The sequence below is a fragment of the Nerophis ophidion genome, linkage group LG05 (assembly GCF_033978795.1).
Source record: "Nerophis ophidion isolate RoL-2023_Sa linkage group LG05, RoL_Noph_v1.0, whole genome shotgun sequence".
NCBI lineage: Eukaryota > Metazoa > Chordata > Actinopteri > Syngnathiformes > Syngnathidae > Nerophis > Nerophis ophidion.
The window spans coordinates 28,295,515-28,320,009 of record NC_084615.1 but is presented as its reverse complement, the minus strand read 5'-3'; the positions used below and the strand labels follow the sequence as shown (position 1 = coordinate 28,320,009).

At 40.3% G+C, this 24,495-nt stretch overlaps 1 long non-coding RNA gene across 1 annotated transcript; it reads right to left on the bottom strand.

Annotated features, from left to right (window-relative positions):
• Window positions 1-11,444: 11,444 nt before the first annotated feature.
• Window positions 11,445-16,376, bottom strand: LOC133552350 (uncharacterized). Its single transcript, XR_009806674.1, has 3 exons — window positions 16,293-16,376; window positions 13,146-13,364; window positions 11,445-12,830 (listed from the first exon to the last, which is right to left on the bottom strand). It is a non-coding gene; the product is annotated as an uncharacterized LOC133552350 (long non-coding RNA).
• Window positions 16,377-24,495: the final 8,119 nt, after the last annotated feature.

Genomic DNA, 24,495 nt, shown 5'->3' with positions numbered 1-24,495 from the left:
TTTCCTTTATTTTAACAAACGTATATTTCTTATTGCAATCAAAGAACAACGTTGTTCTTAAATAAACTAGTGAACATACTAGACAACCTTTCTTTTAGTGGTAAGTAAACAAAGGTTTCTAATTTGGCTGCTGATGTATTTCTTATTCATTTATTTTATCAAAATTATGAGGGACAAGCGGTAAAAATGCATTATTAATCTACTTGTTCATTTACAGTTAATATCTGCATACTTTCGGTTTTAACATGTTCTATCTACACAAAAATGTAATAATCACTTACTCTTCTGTTTGGATGGTTTACATTAGTTTTGGAAGATACCACAATTTGGGTATCGATTCGATCCCAAGTAGTCACAGGATCAAACATTGGTCGTGTTTAAAGTCCTCATGTATCCAGGGACATATTTCCTGAGTTTATAAACATACCATAAATTTAAAAAAAGGAAAAAATATTTTGTGATGAGAAAAAATATCAATGTAATCATTGTAGTATCGACTAGAAACGCTCTTGTACTTGGTATAATTACAGTGGTATCATGGCATTGGTTTACATTGTGCTAGCTTGTTAGCGGTGAACTATTGTATCCTTCTACGGTGTGTCTTGAAGCACGTTTAGCTATTCCTCATCCTGCAGGGATGATACTTGTAAGAAACGTACTTTTCTTGTCACCATGGAGGCCAGGATTAATGATTTAGAAGTAGCTGAAACACTGCCAACTGCGGATGGATGTTAGCCGCTAGTTAGCCAGGCATTTTTAAAGCACCTCTTCCTGAGGGCGTTTCAGTGTTATAACTTTACCTTTATCATTAGTTTTTAATCCAAGATGTTCATTCTCCATTTTCTTTCTATACACAGTTTGCATTTAAATATTCTGTGATTGTGTGCTGCCGAACATGCTACTCTGCTCGTAAAACCATCAATGAGACGATGTGACAACGGCGCGCCGTCGTACCTGTATGTGCTTTGCTTTAAGATGCTATTATAAACATGTTGTGATGACAAACCGTGTAACAATAGGCACTGCCTTCTGGGTTTAAGTACAGACATAACAAATGGTGTGATTAATTTTGATTTATTTATGATAACGCATGCATTTTTTTATTAATCACATGCGTTAAGCGTTAACTTTAACAGTCGTAATATAATATATATATATATATATATATATATATATATATATATATATATATATATATATATATATATATATACATATATATATATATATATATATATATATATATATATATATATATGTATATATATATATATATATATATATATATATATATATATATGTATATATATATATATATATACATATATATATATATATATATTTATTTTTTTGTTTTTGTTTTTGTTTTTTAAATGCCTGTAATGTAATTTTAATGTTATGTGAGTAGGTAAAACAATATCTCATTATTCCAATTCATTGTGCTCGACTGTGAGTGTGCGTGTGTGCGATGATCATGTTTTAAACGGATGCTTTCATACGGGATTGAAGAGAAAAGTTTGCATGATAAAAAAAAATTAAAATTTAGTACAACCTGCAATAAAGTCTGATTTTCGGGGGGAATTCGCCAATACGCTGCCATGTAGACCAGGGCCTACTCAACACACACCCAAACAGACATACATTGACACGCACACACTAAAACACACACTAAGACCCTTTTTTCCGTCACACAGCACAGTCCTGATTTGAACAAAACAACATACAATTTGTTCAAAAATAAAAGATGTACTGTAGAATTTACAGTAGTAGTAGGAAACAGAGACACTTCAGTTCGTTAAAACAATGATTAAAATAAGTTAATAGACACAACTGACAAGATATTGATACCACTCCATCTCTACAATATGAAGCATGAACGATAAAACATTGAATATTAAGAGTGTCTTAACCACTCTTACCTATGTTTCCTTCTCTGACAGCCTCTTCAAAATTTGTAATGAATCAGAAATATCAAGAAGCTAAAACGTTTCAAACATGTTTTGCATTTTACCAAACATGCCTTGTAGTGGATTTGAATTGATGTCATTTTGAATTATGTAGTGTGCTTAGACATGTTTTATCATGTCAACATATTTCAGTGGGCAGGTTGTGTGTTTTGTACCACAAGCATTAACTGTCTCTGTTGTTATTTTATTTTTCTCTGGACGATGGATGGGAAAGGTTTTCCGAATTGATCCCTTTATGTTGCCTCTGTGCACTCTTAAAATGATGTAATGCTCATGGTCGATGATTAACAATATTGACATTATCCAATAGATGGCAACACATTAGCAATGTTACAACTTTGATGTTATGAAAAATTACCTTGGAAAAGTGTGGGCGCTGATGGTTAAGTTAAGTTAAAGTTAAAGTACCAATGATTATCACACAGACACTAGGTGTGGTGAAATTTGTCCTCTGCATTTGACCCATCGCCTTGATCACCCCCTGGGAAGTGAGGGGAGCAGTGGGCAGCAGCTGTGCCGCCCCCAGGAACCATTTATGGTGATTTAACCCCCAATTCCAACCTTTGATGCTGAGTGCCAAGCAGGGAGGCAATGGGTCCCATTTTTATAGTCGTTGGTATGACTCGGCAGGGGTTTGAACTCACAACCTACCGATCTCAGGGCAGACATTCTAACCACTAGGCCACTTGGTAGTTTAGAGACCTTCTGGGATCAAGGGTTTGGGTTCTGCAACAAGTGCTGGACGATGGTTTGTACAGTCCAGGTAGAGAATGAGACTGTGTCCCAGGTGGAGGAGTTTTAGTATCTCGGGGTCTTGTTCACAAGTGAGAGAAAGATGAAGAAGGAAATCAGCTGGAAAATCGGAGAAGCTGGGGCAGTATTGCCGTCTCTCTGCCGCACTGTTTTGACGAAACGAGAACTGAGCCAGAAGGCAAAGCTCTCGGTCTACCGAGCTATTTACATCCCTACTCTCACCTATGATCATGAAGTGTGGGTCATGACCGAAAGAATAAGATCGCGGCTACAAGTGGCCGAAATGAGTTTCCTCCGAAGGGTGGCTGGCAACTCCTTTAGAGATAGGGTGAGAAGTTCATTCACCTGAGAGAGACTCGGAGTAGAGCCCCTGCTCCTTCGCTTGGAAATGAGCCAGCTCAGGTGGTTCGGGCATCTCGTGCCGATGCCTCACGTGCGTCTCCCTAGGGAGGTCCTCGTTGCACATACCACTGGGAGGACACCCCCCGGCAGGCCAAGGACAAGATGGGGGTGTTACATCTCTTCTCTGGCCTGGGAAAGCTTCGGGATTCCCCAGGAGGAAGTTGCTAATGTTGCTCTGGAGAGGGAAGTCTGGGGGTGTCTGATGGAGCGGTTGTCCCCGCCACCCGATTCCGGATAGGCGGTTGAAGATGGTTGGATAGATGGAAAAAGTGCTGAGAATAGATCTGACTCATCTAAGTCTTTGAGCAAGAACTGATGCTCGGATAGGAGGCAAAATGTCTGCTAAGACAAACTGTTTATAAATGATAAATAAATGGGTTGTACTTGTATAGCGCTTTTCTACCTTCAAGGTACTCAAAGCGCGTTGACACTACTACCACATTTACCCATTCACACACACATTCACACACTGATGGAGGGAGCAGCCATGCAAGGCGCTAACCAGCACCCATCAGGAGCAAGGGTGAAGTGTTTTGCTCAGGACACAAAGGCGCACCGGATTATAAGGCGCATTAAAGGGGTCTTCTTTTTTTTTTGTAACTGGAAAACATTTCATTGTGGTCTATATAATATGTAATGGTGGTTCTTTGGTCAAAATGTTGCATAGATTATGTTTTACAGATCATCTTCAAGCCGCTTTCTGACAGTCGCTTCCACATGAGCCGTTTTGTGGGCGGTCTTATTTACGTGGCTCACCTTTGGCAGCTTCGTCTTTGTTTTAGCGGTGTAGCGTGCAAGGACGGGAGTGGAAGAAGTGTCAAAATATGGAGCTAAATGTTAATAACTGCTAACTGAACTTTACACTACTTTATATTACAAATGGCAACAGCGGAGGATGAATGTACCTTAACAAGAAGAAGCTTATCGACTACAGTGTTGGTACAGACTACAAAGGCGGACCCCCGCGAATTTTCAGGACTTATGCAGATCCCAAATACAGATAAGTAGGTACGAGAAGGTTAGAAAAGTTGCTTTTGCCTAATATTGTGAAACAAAACGCCATATAGTATGTCTTGGAATAGAATAGAATAGAATAGAATACAATACAATACAATAGAAAATACTTTATTGATCCCTGGGGGAAATTCAACACCACAGTTCGCTCACAATAAACAATAATAATAATAAATAATATATAACATATATTATATATATAATATATAAATAGTATAAATATATTCTACATATAGTCTACATTTAAGTGCAGTCAAGAAGGAACATATGCATTATACAGTCTGATGGCTGTCGGTGTGAAGGACCTCCTGTGTCGTTCCGTGTTACATTTAGGGAGTCTGAGCCTTCCACTGAACGTGCTCATTCTCTCCGCAAGGTCCGAGTGTAGTGGGTGGGAGGTGTTGTCCATAATGGCTAGGAGTTTTGCTAGACTTCTCCTCTCTGACACCACCCCCAGAGAGTTTAGCTCCACTCCCACCACGTTACTGGCCTTCTCTACCAACTTGTCCAGTCTGTATGTGGTGTGTACTTTATACACACCACAATAATACTGGTATGTTAAAGCACAGTACAATCCATCAAGCTGTGCGGCTTCATAGCTTACAAAAGTGGTACTAAAACATTTAGATATATTTTTGAGCGCTGTATATAATGTTCTATATTTTCAATGGAACATATATCAATCAATCAATCAATGTTTACTTATATAGCCCGAAATCAATAGTGTCTCAAAGGGCTGCACAAACCACAACACAAACCACTACGACATCCTCGGTAGGCCCACATAAGGGCAAGGAAAACTCACACCCAGTGGGACGTCGGTGACAATGATGACCCAGTGGGACGATATACAATTTTGGTGTTGTTTACTTGAGTCATATTGCAGTCTACACATAATTCTTTATGTGGGACTTCCATCTACTGGTCACATTTATCATTTCACCATGTACCAAATAAAATAGCTTCGGGGTCGGTCAGCACAACCAAAATTAGACCGTACAATAGGCACACATCGAGTTTTGAGAAAATAAAAGGATTTTAAGTGTGCCTTATAGTCCAAAAAATATAGTTGATTATTGAACAGAACATTTGGATTTATGATTTATTCAGAATTGAAATAGCATTTTTGTCATGCTTTTTTATCGTAGTATTTCTTTTTGCATTAGTTTTCATATTCATGCTTTGTTTTGCTGGCTTTTTTTTTCAAGTGGCTGGGTAATGATCAACAAGGCAAGTGACCACAATCTATAATTAGTCTAAATTTGTCTACACCAGGAAGATTACTCAAAGGACCTGTGTGTATCGTATTTGTCGTACTTGCAAAGTCTTGTAAAGTCTCCTGTTTGGGAACCCTTGAGCTTCTCGCTGAAATACGTAAACAAAAGGGACAAGTGGTAGAAATGGATGGAAAAAACGGAGGCATAAACACATGTATATGTGAACATACCCACAAACCAAAAAGGACACTAGAGCAGAAAAGTGGAGAAAGTAAATAAAAAGGTAAAAAGAGAATAAACTGAGAAAGTGCAGGGTACAAGCTTGTTATGGGGCTGTGGAAATCTACTGCATTGGCTGGGTCAACATGATACAATAATACTGACTTGACTGCTTAGTGGTGTTAGTCAGGCAGAGCTTTGAGTCTGTTCAAAAAAGTTAGCATTGGATTCCAAATAAAAAATAATTTGTCCATTGACCCCCATGAGTGAATATTTTATTTTTTCTAGCTGGATAAAATGCATCGGCCACAATGACAATCTTGGTGGCACCTTGGATTTCCAATGGAGTGGTATTCTTCTACCTGCAAGTAGTGTTGCCAGCGCAAGTATGTTTTTGTGATCTTTCCTAATTCTAGAGTGGTTCCCAAAAAGGGTTGGAAATGAACACAAAGTGCTTCAGACAGTGTTTTAAAAATTGCAGACCAATGTGAAGCTAAGAATGGGCAAGACCATTACATATGGGTTAAGTTAGTAGGGGCATTTCGACATCTCAATCAATCAATCATCAATCAATGATTATGTATATATTACTAAATCACTAGTGTCTCAAAGGGCTGCACATATATTACATCTTGCGCCTAGACAAGGGTATATGTTTGCCAGTCTTGCATTTGAATAGCCAAAACAAGCTGGTGAGACTCCTGCTCGACCTCCCATACAGGACTCACCTAACTCAAGCCCACTTTACCAAATCAGGATGGCTTGGAGTTGAGGAAAGAGTACATCAAATCGCATTCTGCCTGGTATTCAAAATACTCGGAAAAACTGTCCCCAAATACCTGTCAAACTATTTTAGAGTAAGTGATGCTCACAGGTACTCCACAAGAGGGAGTTCCTCAGACCTCGTCCCCCCCTAATTCAAGACTCTCGTGGGAAAAAAATGCATTCTACTATTTTGCCATCACACAGTGGAATGCACTAAAAACAAACCTTAAAATTCAAACTTTCCTACTAAATTTTAAAACTGCCATAAAATCATGGCTCAGCTCAACCTCTACCTGATCTGAACCAAAATTGATCCCCAGCAACTCTTCAAAGCATCAAGCAGGTTTATATGTGGTTATAGAGTATATATATATATATATATATATATATATATATATATATATATATATATATATATATATATATATATATATATATATATATATATATATTTTTTTTTTTTTTTTTTTTTTTTTTTTTATTTATTTATTTATTTATTTTTTTTCCTCATTTTGTTTTGGAGTCAACATGTGCATAGTGTCATGTACATAGTGTATACCCCACCCCAAATTTGTTTGTATATATTGTTTTTCAAATCACCTGACATGTATATGTAAATAATTTATCATTTTTTAATGTTATTTTTTATATACATGTTACAGGTTATATATATTTTATTATTGAATGTATCAAATGTGATAACTATTTAATGGACCACAATGGAAACAAGCATTTTGGCTTTTTGTGCCATCCGTTTGCCTTTTTTAAAGCATTACATGGATTACATTTTTTAATAGCTCAATAAACTTCTCAATCAATCAATAGCGGCAGCGATGTAAGATCTTAAATTGTATTAAGCTCAGTTTTGCACAGGTGGTGCTGTTCTTCGCCCTCTGCAGTGCAATACTTCAGGTGTCATCTTCCAAGTGTACTCCCAATTCACTCTCCCAGTCGGCTCTAATTCCTTGAACATTAATGTCCTTGAGATAGGTAATAGTCATTCATTCTTTGAATTAGTTTCTTGGGGTTAAAAAGGCTTTCCAGCATCGTGTCTAATGTGGACAATACAGTGGTGGTCAGCGAGCCGCATTCGGCTCTTTAGTGCCGCCCGAGTGGTTCCCTGGAACATTTTTGAAAAAGGATTGAAAATGAAAAAAGATGGGAGGAAAATATCATTTTTGTTTGAGGACAAACATAACACAAACATTCTCAATTGTTAGAAAGCCCACTGTTTAATATGTTTGTGTGTATGCTTTACTGATGACAATATTTGTTGAACATCGTTTTGTACAACTAATTTTGGCGGTTCTTAAAGTCACTATAGTGTGGTCTGAGACGCAACAGTTTTTTTACATGTAAAATCTTCCACTCCTTTGTCTCATTTTGTCCACCAAATGTTGTATACTGTGCGTGAAAGCTGTTGTTGATGTTATGGACTTGTTGGAGTGCTAATCAGCCATTTTTGGTCAGTCAGTTTATATTTGTCAGGCTCGCTGTATGTACATATTCCGTCATTATGCCTCATTTATTGATAGTAGGCTAATATAGCTAAAATAGACACTTACATCATGTGTTGCCTTCATTATAACACTTATATAAGACTTTTAAAGTCATTTTGATAGTAGACTAATAAAGACACTTACGTCATGTGTTGCCGTCATTATAACACTTGGATAAGACTTTTAATTTTTTGCGGCTCCAGACAGATTTTTTTTTTTTTTTTTTTTTTTTTTTTTTGGTCCAATATGGCTCTATCAATGTTTTGGGTTGCCCTACAGGAAGTGACAGATCTGAAAAATACCAGAATAGACTGGATCCAAGTGACAGGTCTTCATAGCTTGCAAATGTGTTATTATGTATAAATCTTTAAAACTACAAATACCTCGCCGTTGCCATCGAAGGAATTGTAGATCTGATTTTGCGGCAGGGAAAAAATTATTATTAAGTATTGGGTCTAGGTCGGGGGTCAGCAACCCGCGGCTCTTAAGCCGCATGTGGCTCTTTAGCACCGCCCTAGTGGCTCCCTGGAGCTTTTCCAAAAATGGAAAAAGATGGGGGAAAAATGTATTTGTTGTTTTAATAATATTTCTGTAGGAGGACAAACATAACACAAACCTTCCTAACTGTTAGAAAGCCCACTGTTTATTATCATCCATCCATCTATTTTGTACCGCTTATTCCCTTTAGGATCGCGGGGACGCTGGTGCCTACCTCAGCTACAATCGGGCGGAAGGCGGGGTACACCCTGGACAAGTCGCCACCTCATCACAGGGCCAACACAGATAGACAGACAACATTCACACTCACATTCACACACTAGGGCCAATTTTAGTGTTGCAAATCAACCTATCCCCTGGTGCATGTCTTCAGAGGTGGTAGGAATCCTTTATAAATATATTTATTGAATAATACTTTAACAAAATATGAATGTAAGTTCATAAACTGTGAAAAGAAATGCAACAATGCGTATTCAGTATTGACAGCTAGATTTTTTTGTGGACATGTTCCATAAGAATTGATTGATGTTAAAGATTTCTTTTTTTGTGAAATACATTTTTAGAATTAAGTTCATGAATCCAGATGGATCTCTATTACAATCCCCAAAGAGGGCACTTTAAGTTGATGATTACTTCTATGTGTAAAAATCTTTATTTATAATTGAATCACTTGTTTATTTTCCAACAAGTTTTTATTTATTTTTATATATTTTTTTCCAAATAGTTCAAGAAAGACCACTACAAATGAGCAATATTTTGCTCTGTTATACAATTAAATAAATCAGAAACTGATGACATAGTGCTGTATTTTACTTCTTTATCTCTTTTTTTCAACCAAAAATGCTTTGCTCTCATTAGGGGGTACTTGAATTAAAAAATGTTCACAGGGGGTACATCACTGAAAAAAGGTTGACAACCACTGGTCTAGATTGTAAGGAGGGAAAGTAAGGTCCAGCAATACTGGGGCTTAATCAGATTCTATTATGGTCGAGATTTAAATTTTTGTAACAAAGAGAATGAGATTTTGGTCAAAAAAAAAGTAATCTATTCTACTATATGAATGGTGCACAGGGGGGAAGAAGGAGAATGCTTTGCTTTGAGGGAATAGGAAACGCCATGGGTCAACACTCCCAATCTGGTCCATATAGGTTGAACTCTATAGTGGTTTTAGATTTCGGATTGAACGGTTGAGTGAGTACAGGGTCGATCACACAGTTTAGGTCTTCTCCGTAGATCAGTTGTTGTAAATCTAGGTTTGGAATTAGATTATTTTCCTCATAAAGTTATCGTTGCCCCAATTAGAGGTGTAAATACTAATCAGCACAACAGGTCTTTGTTAAAGGAGACCAGTAACTATTATCTATCTTCCTTGTGGATCTAGAGCAGACCTGGGCAAACTACGGCCTGCGGGCCGTATACGCCCGTTGAACGTTTTAATCTGGCCCGCGGAATTTGTCCAAATTATTGAAAAAATAAAAAATAAAAAAATGTTTTATTTTTTATTTAAATTTTTTTACAAAATACTCTTATCAATGTTCAGGCTTCTGCCTCCCATATGCGTTTTCAGCGCTTGACTATCATTTTTTAGAACCACCCATTAAATTCTATTATTAAATTACATTTCATACTATTATCGCCGGTAAACCTCGTTCGTTTCACCATATTCCTGTAATATCGCGGTTCCCCACTACATGGCACTCATTGACCTTTTTGGCCTGTGGGATGTTACTCCCTTCTTCTCTTTAGCTTTGTCCTGTGAGCCCCTCTGTAAAAATGAGCTTATCAAAGCAAAGAAAAGTGGACAGTGAGTGCCGAGTATTTAATGCAGTGGACAACAAAATATTTTTTTACCGATCAAAGGCTGTGTCTGATATGCCAAGAAACTGTCACAGTTTACAAAGAGTACAATATCAGCCGCCACTTTGCTACAGAAGATGCTAACTTTGTTTGGCTCGACCTACGTCTGTGAGCAGACATTCAGCGTCATGAACATCAACAAATCCCGTCACAGATCCAGGTTAACTGACCAGCATCTCGGAGCTATCCTGAGAATTGCCACAACCAAACTCACTCCAGACTTTGATGCATTGGCCAAAAAAGGGAGCTCAACAACACTGTTCCCACTGAGACTGTGAGTTTCTCTGCTGTTATTCTGTGATAATCAAATGTAAATAATTCAAGTAAATCAAATGTATACTGTGAATTTCTCTACTGTGTTTATTCTTAATCAAATGAAATTAATGCATTTGAAAAAAAAAAATGTACAATGAGCCTTGCTGCCTACTCATGATATGTTACATGTTTGTAAGCCAAATCCTCTCACGTAATGGCTTTTACATTTAATTTATATTATTTCACACAAACACTCCATCCATCTTTTTCCTGGCCCGGCCCCCCTGTCAAATCTTGGAACCCAATGTGGCCCTCCAGGCAAAAAGTTTGCCCACCCCTGATCTAGAGTAATGTTAGCTGCACTGAACTGTATTGTTTTATTTATGACTATGGCAGTGCTATGTGATCTAGAGTCAAAACTTGAGTGGCATGGAAGGGCAACCCAGTCCTTTTTTTAGTCTGAATTGATCTTTGTGTGTGATAAGTCACATTTTAAGTGTTTAATGTGATTACTGTATTTTTCGGACCATAGGGCACACCGGATTAAAAGGCGAACTGCCGCTGAGCGGGTCTATTCTCATATAAAAGGCAAACCGGATTATAAGGCGCATTAAAGGCCTATTGAAACCCACTACTACTGACCACGCAGTCTGATAGTTTATATATCAATGATGAAATATTAACATTGCAACACATGCCAATACGGCCGGTTTAGTTTACTAAATTGCAATTTTAAATTTCCCGCAAAGTTTCCTGTTGAAAACATCGCGGAATGATGACGCGTATGACAGGGGCATCACTAGACCTAATACTGTACTGGGGCACACCTGGGGCACAAATAATTCATGTGAGCGTGCAAAGCGTGCAAACAAAAACATTTTTAGCACTTATTTATTATAAAAAATACATAAATAGTGCTTTAAACTATGAAATCATCTCAGATTATGTTGTATGGATCTTTGATTAACCACCTGAAATTAACTAATGCATTTGGCCTACTTGTGCACGTTTTTATTCCAGACTTCTAAACTGCTACTGGTAAAAGCAAAAAGGAAGAGCAATGAATCTTTTTGAAATATTTATTGCAGTAATCATCTGCAAATTTAACATCTACAAAAAGTAAAACAAAAAATAAAGCACCCCTACATCTCTGGGTTCTTTTATATTATTTAATTTCTATTTATGGCAATGTGGCTAATCCTATTTCAGATACACAAAATTATAAAATATACACAAAACAATAAAGCCAGAGTAGTAGAATAATTGAACAACTGTTGTGTGTCTGTTCAGGGAATCATTTTCTGAAGAGTAAACTGTAACGTCTCGTTTTCATTTTTGCAAAGTGGTCAATCACTTCACTCTGACTTAACTTGGAAAGTCCTTCCCTCTCAACTGACATGATGGCAAGATGGTGAAGCCTATCCTGCCCCATTGTGCTTCTCAGCCAAGTGTGGAGCCGTCTCAGCACACTGAACGTCCGTTCACAACTGCAGCTGGACACTGGAATGGTCAGAGAGATCTGAATGACCTGTGTCAAGGTTGGGAACATGACTTGATTCAGGCAGCTGAAAACACTTTGCATGTCTGTGATTGGAAGGCTCTCCTGCTTTCTGGCCAGATAGTTTTTGGCCACTAACACTTCTTCAGGTTTTAGATCAACATTGTAATGATCTGCCAGAACCCTAAATGTCCTCCTCGCAGAGGAAGTTGTCAGATCCTGGATTACAGGCCTGAACACCTTTTAGAATTTGGCTGTTGAGAGATGAAAAATGCTGATCCATCTCAGCAACCATCCTGTCAAGGCAAGGTAGATACAAGTTTGTTTTCAGTTTCTCTACATCACCTAGGTCCCTCACTGCCCCACAACTAGAGTCCACTACATAGTCCTCCATTCGTTTCTGCTTCTGCCTTTGTCTGGTAACAGTACATGACTCTGGGATCTGGTTGGCTGCACAGTAGGCCAGGAGGACTCCGGACAGACATGGAAATATATTTTAAAAATCCAAATGGGGCAACAAAACCTGATATTTTCAGCCATCTTTCTGGCAACAAATACAGAAATGTTACTATTTTTTCTGGAAACAAAACCAGATGCTTTAGCGGTAGCCATTTTTCTGGTGACAAAACAAGATTATTTTAGTCAAAGACAATCCGATTACCAAGACAAGTCTACTGTGCCGTTTTTCTGTGAAATAAACTTGAATGATTTAAAAATTTGTTTTTTCTCTCTGAAGATAAACAATTTGAGAAGCACTCAACTCACAAATGCTTACTCAAAATCATCATTGATGCAGAGGTCCTGAGCAGAACCAGCAGACAATATCTTTTCCAGATATCCCCAGCAGAAGAGGACAAACTGTCGAGATGCTGTGTATCGTCTCCACCTGGAAGTACAAATTAATTAATAGCAAATTATGGCACCTGTTATTATCCAGACATGGATACACAGTGACTCACTGTTCTCTGAGGTGCAAAAGACATTGTCATGCATTCTATTCATTTGTCATTTACTGTTGCAGTAATTCCCAACTATTGTTGACATCTACGGTCCATGTATGTAATACTTCTATGATATATAATGTCATGTACATTGTAGCACAGTACATTTCACAGAAAAAGAAGATAAGAAAGTGCTCATTCTGACTTATCTTCCAAAGGTTGATAGAATAAAGAATTATTTAAATTAATTAGTGCCTCACTCATTTTGCTGTTGCTGCAGCACGCCATATTGCTGTTTGTAGGCGTAATACGCTGTCTGCAGCACCCATTCATCCAGACACAGAGATTGAAAGCCAGGGTGGTCTATGATCCACGTCTCCACCCCTTACTGCTCCATTGTTGTGGCCACTGCCTGTATCTCATGACAGCAGGCACACTCAGCCACTGTCTCCATGTTCACACAGATGTGACATGTACACCTGGAAATAGAAATATTCATAATATTTGTAAATCAATTCATATTATTGACACCTGCAATCTGCATACATGTTCTAAAATTAATATTATCATTGTCTTGTTGTGGATCTTATTACTCGACATGCTTTTTTAAATTTTATTTATTTATTTAAGCTCTCAATTTATCAAAGCTCTCAATTTACCGGTCGATCTACGTCCCCATCCTCACCTATGGTCATGAGCTTTGGGTCATGACCGAAAGGATAAGATCACGGGTACAAGCGGCCGAAATGAGTTTCCTCCGCCGTGTGGCGGTGCTCTCCCTTAGAGATAGGGTGAGAAGCTCTGCCATCCGGGAGGAACTCAAAGTAAAGTCGCTGCTCCTTCACATCGAGAGGAGCCAGATGAGGTGGTTCGGGCATCTGGTTAGGATGCCACCCGAACGCCTCCCTAGGGAGGTGTTTAGGGCACGTCCAACCGGTAGGAGGCCACGGGGAAGACCCAGGACACGTTGGGAAGACTATGTCTCCCGGCTGGCCTGGGAACGCCTCGGGATCCCCCGGGAAGAGCTAGACGAAGTGGCTGGGGAAAGGGAAGTCTGGGCTTCCCTGCTTAGGTTGTTGCCCCCGCGACCCGACCTCGGATAAGCGGAAGAAGATGGATGGATGGATGGATGGATATTTATTTATTTATTTATTTATTTTTACATGCATATTTTTAGTATTGCCGGTCTATGGAGCTGTGGCCCATAGGAATAATGTCTCCCGGCTGGCCTGGGAACACCTCAGGATCCCACGGAAAGAGCTAGACGAATTGGCTGGGGAGAGGGAAGTCTGGGCTTCCCTGCTTAGGCTGCTGCCCCCGCGACCCGACCTCGGATAAGCGGAAGAAGATGGATGGATGGATAATTAGGTTTGACATTGTGTCAATGATAGATACATAGTCTATAGATAGGCCTGTGCCTGGGGTGTAAGTTGTAACACTAACAATAACAGTGCAAGACTACGCCACAAACTAAAACTAGTCTATAAATAAATAACATTTTACCATTCTGTATTCTGAAGGCGATCTATGTCGTGTGCTACTCCAGCATCAATATCATCAGCATCCTCCTGACCGTCACCGACAGCGTCGGGTTCAAAGCAGTATGGCGCTATCCCTTGTTGGGGGTGGCCGAGTAGTAGCTGCCACCCCCACGGCTGCCACGGTGCCTCTCACAGCATCTTCCCTATCTGAATCGCTCCAAATGGCCTCTAGACCTTCACTGTCACCTTCCTCATCCACGAATCGATCATCCTCGCTCCAATTAATGGGGAAAATTGTCGCTTTCTCGGTCCGAATCGCTCTCGCTAATTGTGTCCATGATTGTAATCAATGTGCGGATGTGAGGAGCTCTACAACCGGTGATGTCACGCGCACATCCTCTTCTACTGCTGGAACAGGCAAGGCTACAAAAAGATGCAAACCTTATGGTCGATGTTCTCTACTAAATCCTTTCAGCAAAAATATGGCAATACCGCGAAATTATCAAGTATGACACATAGAATGGAGCTGCTATCCCCGTTTAAATAAAAAATTCTCATTTTAGTAGGCCTTTAAGGGGTTCATATTATGATTTTAAAACACCATCTTGTGGTCTAAATAACATGTAATGGTGGTTCTTTGGTCAAAGTGTTGCATAGATTATGTTTTACAGATCATCTTCAAGTCGCTTTCTCTTCTCTTAAGGATGTGCCATTTTGTGGGCGGTCTTGTTTACGTAGCTCACCTTCGACAACGTCTTCTCCCCGTCATCTTTGTTGTAGCGGTGTAGCGTGCAAGGACGGAAGTGGAAGAAGTGTCAACAGATGGAGTTAACTGTTTTAATGACATTCAGACTTTACTTAAATCAATACCGGAGCAGCATCTTCTCAACGCCGGAAATGTGTCCCATGAAAAACCGTCCAATAGGAACCCTCTAATAACTAAAGTTCCGTGGGTGAATTGTAAGCCCCCTGCTGCTGGCCGAACCGGAGTGCGTGGTGGTGGCGCCCCCTGCTGCTGGCCCACCGGAGTGCGTGGTGGTGGCGCCCCCTGCTCCTGGCCCACCGGAGTGCGTGGTGGCGTCTGCTGGCCCACCGGAGTGCATGGTAGCACCATAGGTTGCTGACCCACAGGAGATGATAGGGCCATTGGTTGCAGACCCACCGGAGGTGATGGCGCCGTAGGTTGCAGACCCACCGGAGGTGATGGTGGCGTCTGCCGGCCCACCTGAGATGACGGTGGCGTCTGGCGGCCCACCGAAGATGATGGCGCCGTCTGTTGCAGACCAACTGAAGTTGATGGCGCCGTAGTTTGCAGACCCACTGGGACGAGAAGTGGCTGTGCCTCCCCATCTGCACAGCTACTGGTAGCCCCCCCCCCCCCCCCCCCCCCCCCCCTCAAGGGACGGCTCCAAGACGTCCCTAGATAGGCCCAAGGTCAACAGGGGTGGGTGGGAGAGGGCTTGAAAAGCGGCCGAACTCTTTTTCAAATTAGCCATCAGCTCTAGCTCTAAATTAAGCCTCTCCGGCATGGACAACTCTGCGGGGTTCGTATTTGGCTGGATCATTCTGTCAAAGTTATTTGATGTCGAAGCCCAAGATGCAGAAATGGAGGCAGGCATGGAGTGAGCAAAAATGATTTAATAAAGATACTAAGACAAAATCAAACAAAGGGTTCAAACCAAAAGCGCGCACGTGGGCGGATAATAAAAAAAAGGCCTCTAGCATAGAAGCTAGCAAGAAACGAAAAGGAACTTTAGCATGGAAACTAGTGGATAGCAAACAGAAAAACTGGAAATAGCTAATGGCTAACAAGAACGGCTTACCCCTACGACGATCAGGACGAAATGTAGGTAATAGCTGAGATGATCACATCTACACGACAAGAGCGACATGTGGCAACGACAATACAATGATCCAGCAACTTACACAAGACAAAGCAGGTACAAATAGGAGCGGGCTGATTGGCAAAATGTGTGACCAGGTGCCAAACAGCCGCAGCTGAGGAGGAACGCAGCACTCAGGAAACAAGACAGGAAGCTGACAAAATAAGAGCACTAGACAGGAAGTAAGGACAGGAAATACTAAACACACAGAGGAGAAACTAAAACACAAACAAACTGTCAGTGGCAAGTCTGACAGAAATATGACTACGGTAACAGCACGATCCCAAATACAATGCAGGTACCAGAAGGTAAGAAATGTTGGTTTTGCATAATAGTGCAAAACAAAACCGCAGGTAATATGTCTGCTAATACGTGCCATTTTGCGGTCCTTATACACACAACATAGTCATACTCATATGTGTAATGCCTCTGACAATCCATCAAGTGGTGTGGTTTCATAGCATAACGAAGTCGTACTAAAAACATTTTGACAGATTTTTGAGCGCTGTGTGTAATGATCTATATTCTCAAAGGAACATTTAAAATGTTTGTGTTGTTTACTTGAGTCATATTGCAGTCTACACATAACTCTTATGTACAAACGTATGACTGCCATCTACTGTTTACACTTATCTTTACACCATGTTCCAAATAAAATTGCTTCGAGGTCAGTAAGCACGACCAGAATTATGCCGTACATTAGGCACACTGGGTTATAAGGCGCGCTGTTGATTTTTGAGAAAATGAAAGGATTTTAAGTCCGTCCTACAGTCCTAAAAATACTTGCAGTATCCAGTCTCTTTTGACAGGCCCTTTTAACTCCTTAACGTTCCAACTAATAAATCGTATGGCGGTTTTCTTTGTATTATCTTTGCTTTCCATAATTATACATAACGCGAGAGAACTTATGTTATACGTTGAAGACAACAATGGATAGTAAGGTACGGTAGAAGAGTACTTGGCATTTCCCTTTTATCCTTTGAGGTAAATAAAGAAAAGCCTCGTTTGCAATAGTCTGATGGTGCCTATTCCCAAAACCCATTCCCATACCCGACACACACAAAACAAACGTAAAACACTGTACATAGTTTGAACTAGGCCCTGGAGCATTTTTAATAAAGGATTTAAAATGGAAAAAGATGGAGGATTTTTGTTTGAGGACAAATATAACACAAACCTTCCCAATTGTTAGAAAGCCCAGTGTTTAACATGTTTGTGTGTATGCTTCACTAATGAGAGTATTTGGTAAACATCGTTTTTTTCTACAAATTTCAGGGGTTCTTGAACTTACCATTGTGTGGACTGTGACACAACAGTTTGTTTTCATGTAAAATCTTTAACTCTTTGTCTCATTTTGTCCACCAAATGTTGTATGCTGTGCGTGATTGTAGAAAGGTACAATTTGTTGATGTTATTGACCTGTTGGAGCGCTAATCAGGCATATTTAGTCAATCCATGACTGCAAGCTAATACAGTCATGGATTAGCTACAATGCTAACATGTTATTTAGGCTAGCTGTATGTACATATTGCATCATTATGCTTCATTTGTAGGTATATATGAGCTAATTTAGTATCCGAATTCTCTTTGTCTTTAATTTATTTAGTTTTGCATGTCTCATCATGACACATTATCTGTATGTAATATTGGCTGCATTTTAGATAGTTTGTGTGCCGAGTTGTTCCAGACTACAGCAAACTATCTTGCAAAGATGTAATAAATCCACTACAAGAAGACAGTCTGCCGTTTCTTTTAACTTGGACACACACATCTATACCTTTGGCCTTTAAAAGCCAGTGATTTTTAGGAGTTATCTCACCTTCTGAATAGCCTCTGATTTACTAATGGTTTCTAATGTTGGAAAAATGTGTAGAATAAATGTTACATTTCAACATTTCTGTCAACTAAGATTTGCTTCAGCCTGCGATAGTAGGCTATCATAGCTAATATAGACACCTTCATTATAAGACTTACAGTATAAGGGTTTTTCTTTTTTTGTAGCTCCAGACTGATTAGTTTTTTGTATTATTGGTCCAATATGGGTATTTCAACATTTTTGTTTGCCGATCCCTGAACTAGGCCTATACCTAAAACTCCCACTGAGGTAAGCTGCAGGCTAAACGCTGTACTACGAGACTTCTTGTTTAAAGGGGAACATTATCACCAGACCTATGTAAGCGTCAATATATACCTTGATGTTGCAGAAAAAAGACAATATATTTTTTCAACCGATTTCCGAACTCTAAATGGGCGAATTTTGGCGAATTAAACGCCCTTCTATTATTCGCACTCGGAGCGATGACGTCACAACGTGACGTCACATAGGTAGTCAATTCACCATTTTCTCAAACACATTACACACACCAAGTTACATCAGCTCTGTTATTTTCCGTTTTTTCGACTGTTTTCCGTACCTTGGAGACATCATGCCTCGTCGGTGTGTTGTCGGAGGGTGTAACAACATGATCAGGGACGGATTCAAGTTGACTTACTTGGAGTGTGCATCGATTAGCAGGGCATGCTAATCGATGCTAACATGCTATTTAGGCTAGCTGTATGTACATTTGTAGCTATATTTGCATCCAGCCTTTCCCTCAACCCACATTCAATGCCAAACAAACACTTACTAATCGACAGATTTAAGTTGCTCCAGTGTCACAAAATGCGAAAGTCCCGATCGTTTGGTCTGCACATTTTACCGCCGATGCTAAGGCAGACATGGCACAGAGATGTATGGCTATCCTGCAGATGCATTTCCAACGATAAAGTCAACGAAATCACAAAGGTTAGTTTTGTTGATGTTATTGACTCATGTGCTAATCAGACATATTTGGTCACGGCATGACTGCCAGATAATTGATGCTAACATGCTATTTAGGCTAGCTGTATGTACATTTGTAGCTATATTTGCATCCAGCCTTTCCCTCCACCCACATTTAATGCCAAACAAACACTTACCAATCGACAGATTTAAGTTGCTCCAGTGTCACAAGATGCAAAAGTCCCGATCGTTTGTTCTGCACATTTTACCGGCGATGCTAAGGCAGACATGGCATTCAATTGTTGGTTAGAAGGCAATCGCCGAATAGCGTCAATAGCTATTCGCTCAATAGCTTCAGTTTCTTCTTCAATTTCGTTTTCGCTATCTGCCTCCATACTCCAACCATCCGTTTCAATACATACGTAATCTGTTGAATCGCTTAAGCCGCTGAATTACGAGTCTGAATCTGAGCTAATGTCGCTATATCTTGCTGTGCTATCCGCCATTTTGTTTGTATTGGCATCACTGGATGATGTCACAGGAAAATGGACGATGGCTTCACAGATAGCGAAAGTCAGGCACTTTAAAGCCTTTTTTCGGGATATTCCATGATGGGTAGAATTTTGAAAAAAAAACATACAAAAATAAGATAAGCCACTGTGAACTGATTTATATTGGTTTTAACCCTTCTGAAATTGTGAAAATTTAACAGTTGCGTATTGCAATAGCCAGAAGGGGAATATTTACACAGTTTAAATGCAAAATGAGAACACACTTTAAGTAAGGTTTTTGGTGGAACACCTACAGTTCTATTGTGTATTAACTAATATGACTTTTTGCAACAAATGTTGACACCTTATATGTAGTGTGGCAACAACCCACACCATACCTTAGATCCAAATACAGTTTGAATCGAATGTCCAAAATTGTGTGTAATTTATTCAAACAGTAAACGTTGTGAGTGTAATGAAGGGAGTGATGACTTATTTGTTTCCATCGCCGAATCTCCAGTTGACGAACGTCTGTGAGTAAAAGGTGGACGCATTGTCTCTGTGTGTAACATGTGGAAATTGACAACTCTTCTGGTACAAGGCTCGCTTGATGTCGTTAAAGCCTCTCTTTCTGGCGGGTGATATAGTGGTAGATCCCCAAAGTAGAGTCACGATAATTGGTCTCATGGATCCGAGCCCTGCGTAGCGCCGCTTATTTCTGTTGAAATCTCGGGAAGCAAACCAGGACAACAAGTTTCTCTTTGTCCGGATTTGAAGGTCGGGGTCCGATGGGCTCTCTCCTATCCAGGCGATGTGGGAAAAACATTGCATTCACTAATAACTCCCACATTGGATCCCTGCTATCCTCGCTACCTTCAGGGATGTTCAGTATACAGAGATTAGCCCTTTGTGACCGGTTCTTAAGCTTGTCAAGAAGATCTAGGAATAGTGGATTCTATTTTTGGGGATTTTTCGATGTCGGACTCGGCCGCGGCTAACCATGCAAAATTTTTTGCCGGTGATAGATTCCAACGGACATTTGAAATTAATTCACCGTTTGCTGTAGTGAGTCCAGTGAAGCTTAAAGTGGCTTTGTGGCTTTCTGGATCACTAAGAGCATGTCCTCCTGGTTTGTAGTTCTGTTTAGCTAATTTTGTTGACACTTGGTCCATAGCGAACTGCGCAGCCACGTTTTGTTCTTCCAGGTTAACTGACCTTCGAGGGGTCGCTAGCTGTAAATGTTGCTAGCTTAGTTGCAGCACGTGTTTTCCGGACTATGAGGTGCACTTAAAATCTTTTTTTTTTCAAAACTCGACAGTAAGCCTTATAACGCACCTAGGAATACGTTTGGTTGAGCCTTCCCACCTCGACGCCAATTTGTTTGGTACATGGTGTAATGATAAGTGTGACCAGTAGATGGCAGTCACACATAAGAGATACGTGTAGACTGCAATATGATTAGGTAAACAACACCAACATTTTATATGTTCCAATTGAAAATACAGAACATTACACACTTCGCTCAAAAATCTAGCAACATTTTTTTAGTATGACTTTGGTAAGCTATGAAGCCACACCGCATGATACGCTTCACAATGTCGCCGGCGGAATGTTCCAAGGTAACAAACGAGTATCATTATGGTGTTTGCATAACATAAGAAATATCTGGTGTTTTCCTTTGCAATATTATTACTTTTTTTAACCTTCTGTCACCTGCTAATCTGTATTTGGGATCTGCATGAATCCTGAAAAATTGCCCGCGTCCGCCTTTGTAGACCGTGCCGACAACGTAGTCGATAATTTTCTTCTTTTTCTGTATTTTCTTGTTATGGGACATTCGTCCTTCGCTGTTGCCATTTCTAAAATGAAGTAGTGTAAAGTGTTTACTTATATCTGTCAGTAAACTCGCTATAAAAGCGCTGAAACATACCGGTGTAGTGAGTTTACAGTATTCACCCAAGTTTCTGAAAGAGAAGATTCTGCTCCGTTATTGATTTAAGTAAAGTTTGAATGTCTTTAAAACAATTAGCTCCATCTTTTGACACTTCTTCCACTTCCATTCTTGCATGCTACACCGCTCCAACAAAGATGATGGGGAGAAGACGCTGTCGGTGAGCCACGTAAATAAGACCGCCCACAAAATGGCGCATCCTGAAGCGACTGTCATAAAGCGGCTTGAAGATGATCTGTAAAACATTACTTGTTATGTTGATCACAAGGAGGTGTATTACATTTACAAAAAAACAATAATATGACTCCAATAACGCACCCTATAATAATTATATATGAAAAAAAATCTCATATAAGGCGGTGCGGAAAATACGGTACTCATTTTGCAACGAATGATGTGAGGCCAAGTTACCGATTCAAACAGTGTCAAAGTTTCAGGCTTAAAGCTAAGTACATATGATGAGGGAATACGGTAATCTATTCTCTCCCATGGTGGGAATCAGCCGTCAGCTGCCACAAAACACCGCCAGTTAGCATGATACCAACAGGCTAAAATTAAGGTGCATTGAACCATGGACAGATTCGTGATTGTTATTTACCCTGACTGAATAGTGTCAAGTAGTTATGAGACCAAATGTGCATAGGCTTCGAGGCGTGTGTCGAGTAATGGAGAGGGCGTTCCCGCAAAGTGCGTATCGAGGCTTGCTTCATTTCGGGGAAGACCCAGAAATGATGACGTGTGAAGCCTCGTTGCCAAGTTGTACCGCGTGACTGTTTGGGCACGCGGTTTTGGTTTGCCAGGAGATTCGACAACTCATAAACCTCCAAAGCATCATTGAAAATGTGAGCTTTTAAAACTTGTGGTTAGTTCGGAATATGGATAGAGGATAAAAATTGTTTTAAAACGCCGCTTGAATCAGAGAAGACGGACGACAAACTTGATATCCATTTAATGAATATTTGATTACTACCTCGTATCGATGACATCATCAGAACTTTGGTAGTACTTTGGTTCGCGCATCCAACTTTTATACCACAAGACGTGGGTTTGATTCTAAGTAATGTCAGTTCTCAAATGTGTTGATCACTGTAAACATTACATTTATTAAACTAAAGCATTCTGTATTTATTGTTTTTAACCAGGTACCAGAAATCAATAGCTGGATGATGAATGTTGAAGTCTGCTTCTCCCTTTCAGGGTTCGACGGACCAATGTGACCACAACACCTCGGAATGTGGGTTTCGACAGGAGTTTTTATTTATTTTCGTTGCTGTCGTCTTCAAAGTTTTCTTTCAGCAGTCTGGTCCCTTCTGTTTCGCTCTTTGTTGCTTTTCAGCTCTTTGTGTCTCTCCTGCTCCCACTATCTCTCCCGCTCATGGTCTTCGGCGCTGATAATAAAGGAACAGCTGATTAGATAACTCGTTCCAGCTGAGATAACCACTCACCTGTCAGCAGGGAATGCGTGGACCACGCCCCTCTCCACAATGGAGTTTTGTCAAAAAACAAAACCAAAAAGGAAATAAATCTGCTCTTTTCTGTACATCATTGTGCAAGTTACTTTCATGATTGGTATAACTGGTGGACCCAAATGCAGAATTGACGGACAGAATCAAAATCAAAGGGTTTTTATACCCACACAAGAGCCCAAAAAAAGTTTAAAAAAAAGTTTTATATGGGCTCCAGTACTTTGGAATGCCCTCCGAGGAACAGTTAGATGCTACCTCAGTAGAAACCTTTAAGTCCCATCTAAAAACTCATTTGTAATCTTTAAATTGACCTCCCTTTTAGAGCAGTTGATCTGCCGTCTCTTGTCTGCTCTGCCAACGTCTCCTGCGTGGAGAGGGTTTATTACAAACATAGGTGACCACAGATGTTGTGCTAGCTGTTCGAAGTTGGGACCTGGGGTGGACCACTCATCTGTGCATCAGTTGGGGACATCTCTGTGCTGCTGACTTGTCTCCATTCAAGATTAACCCCTGCTGGTCCCACTATGGACTGGACATCCATTGCACCACATCTGCGGTCCCCTCCAAGGTTTGTCATTGTATCCCATTGGGTTGAGGTTTTTTTTGCCCTGATGTGGGATCTGAGCCGAGCATGTCGTTGTGGCTTGTGCAGCCCTTTGAGACACTTGTGATTAAGGGTTATATAAATAAACTTTGATTGCAGCATGGTGGGGCAGCGGTTAGTGAATGTGCCTCACAATACAAAGGTCCTGAATAGTCTTGGGTTTGATCATGCGCTCGGGATCTTTCTGTGTGGAGTTTGCATGTTCTCCCCGTGACTGCATTGGGTCCCTCCGGGTACTCCGGCATACTCCCACTTCCAAAGACATGCACCTGGGGATAGGTTGATTGGCAACACTAAATTGGCCCTAGTGTGTGAATGTGAGTGTGAATGTTGTTTGTCTATCTGTGGTGGCCCTGCGATGAGGTGGCGACTTGTCCAGGGTGTACCCCCCATTCTGCCCGAATGCAGCTGAGATAGGCTCCAGCGACCCCAAAAGGGACAAGTGATAGAAAATGGATGGGTGGATACCTGCAACATGTTTCAAAAAAGCTGGCAAAAGTGGCAAAAAAGAGAAAGTTGAGGAAAGCTCATCAAACACTTATTTGGAACATCCCACAGGTGAACAGGCTATTTGGGAACAGATGGGTGCCCTTATTGGGTATAAAAGCAGCTTCCATTAAATGCTCAGTCATTCACAAACGGGGATGGGGCGAGGGTCACCACTTCGTGAACAAATGTGTGAGCAAATTGTCGAACAGTTCAAAAACAATATTTCTCATCGAACTATTAAGTTAAAAGTTAAAGTACCCATGATTGTCACACACACACTAGGTGTGGCGAAATTATTCTCTGCATTTGACCCATCACCCTTGATCACCCCCAATTCCAACCCTTGATGCTGAGTGTCAAGCAGGGAGGGAATGAGTTACATTTTTATAGTCTCTTTTTATAGTATGACTCGGGATTGAACTCTTATTGCAGGGAATTTAGGGATTTCACCATCTACAGTCTGTAAGATCATCAAAAGGTTTAG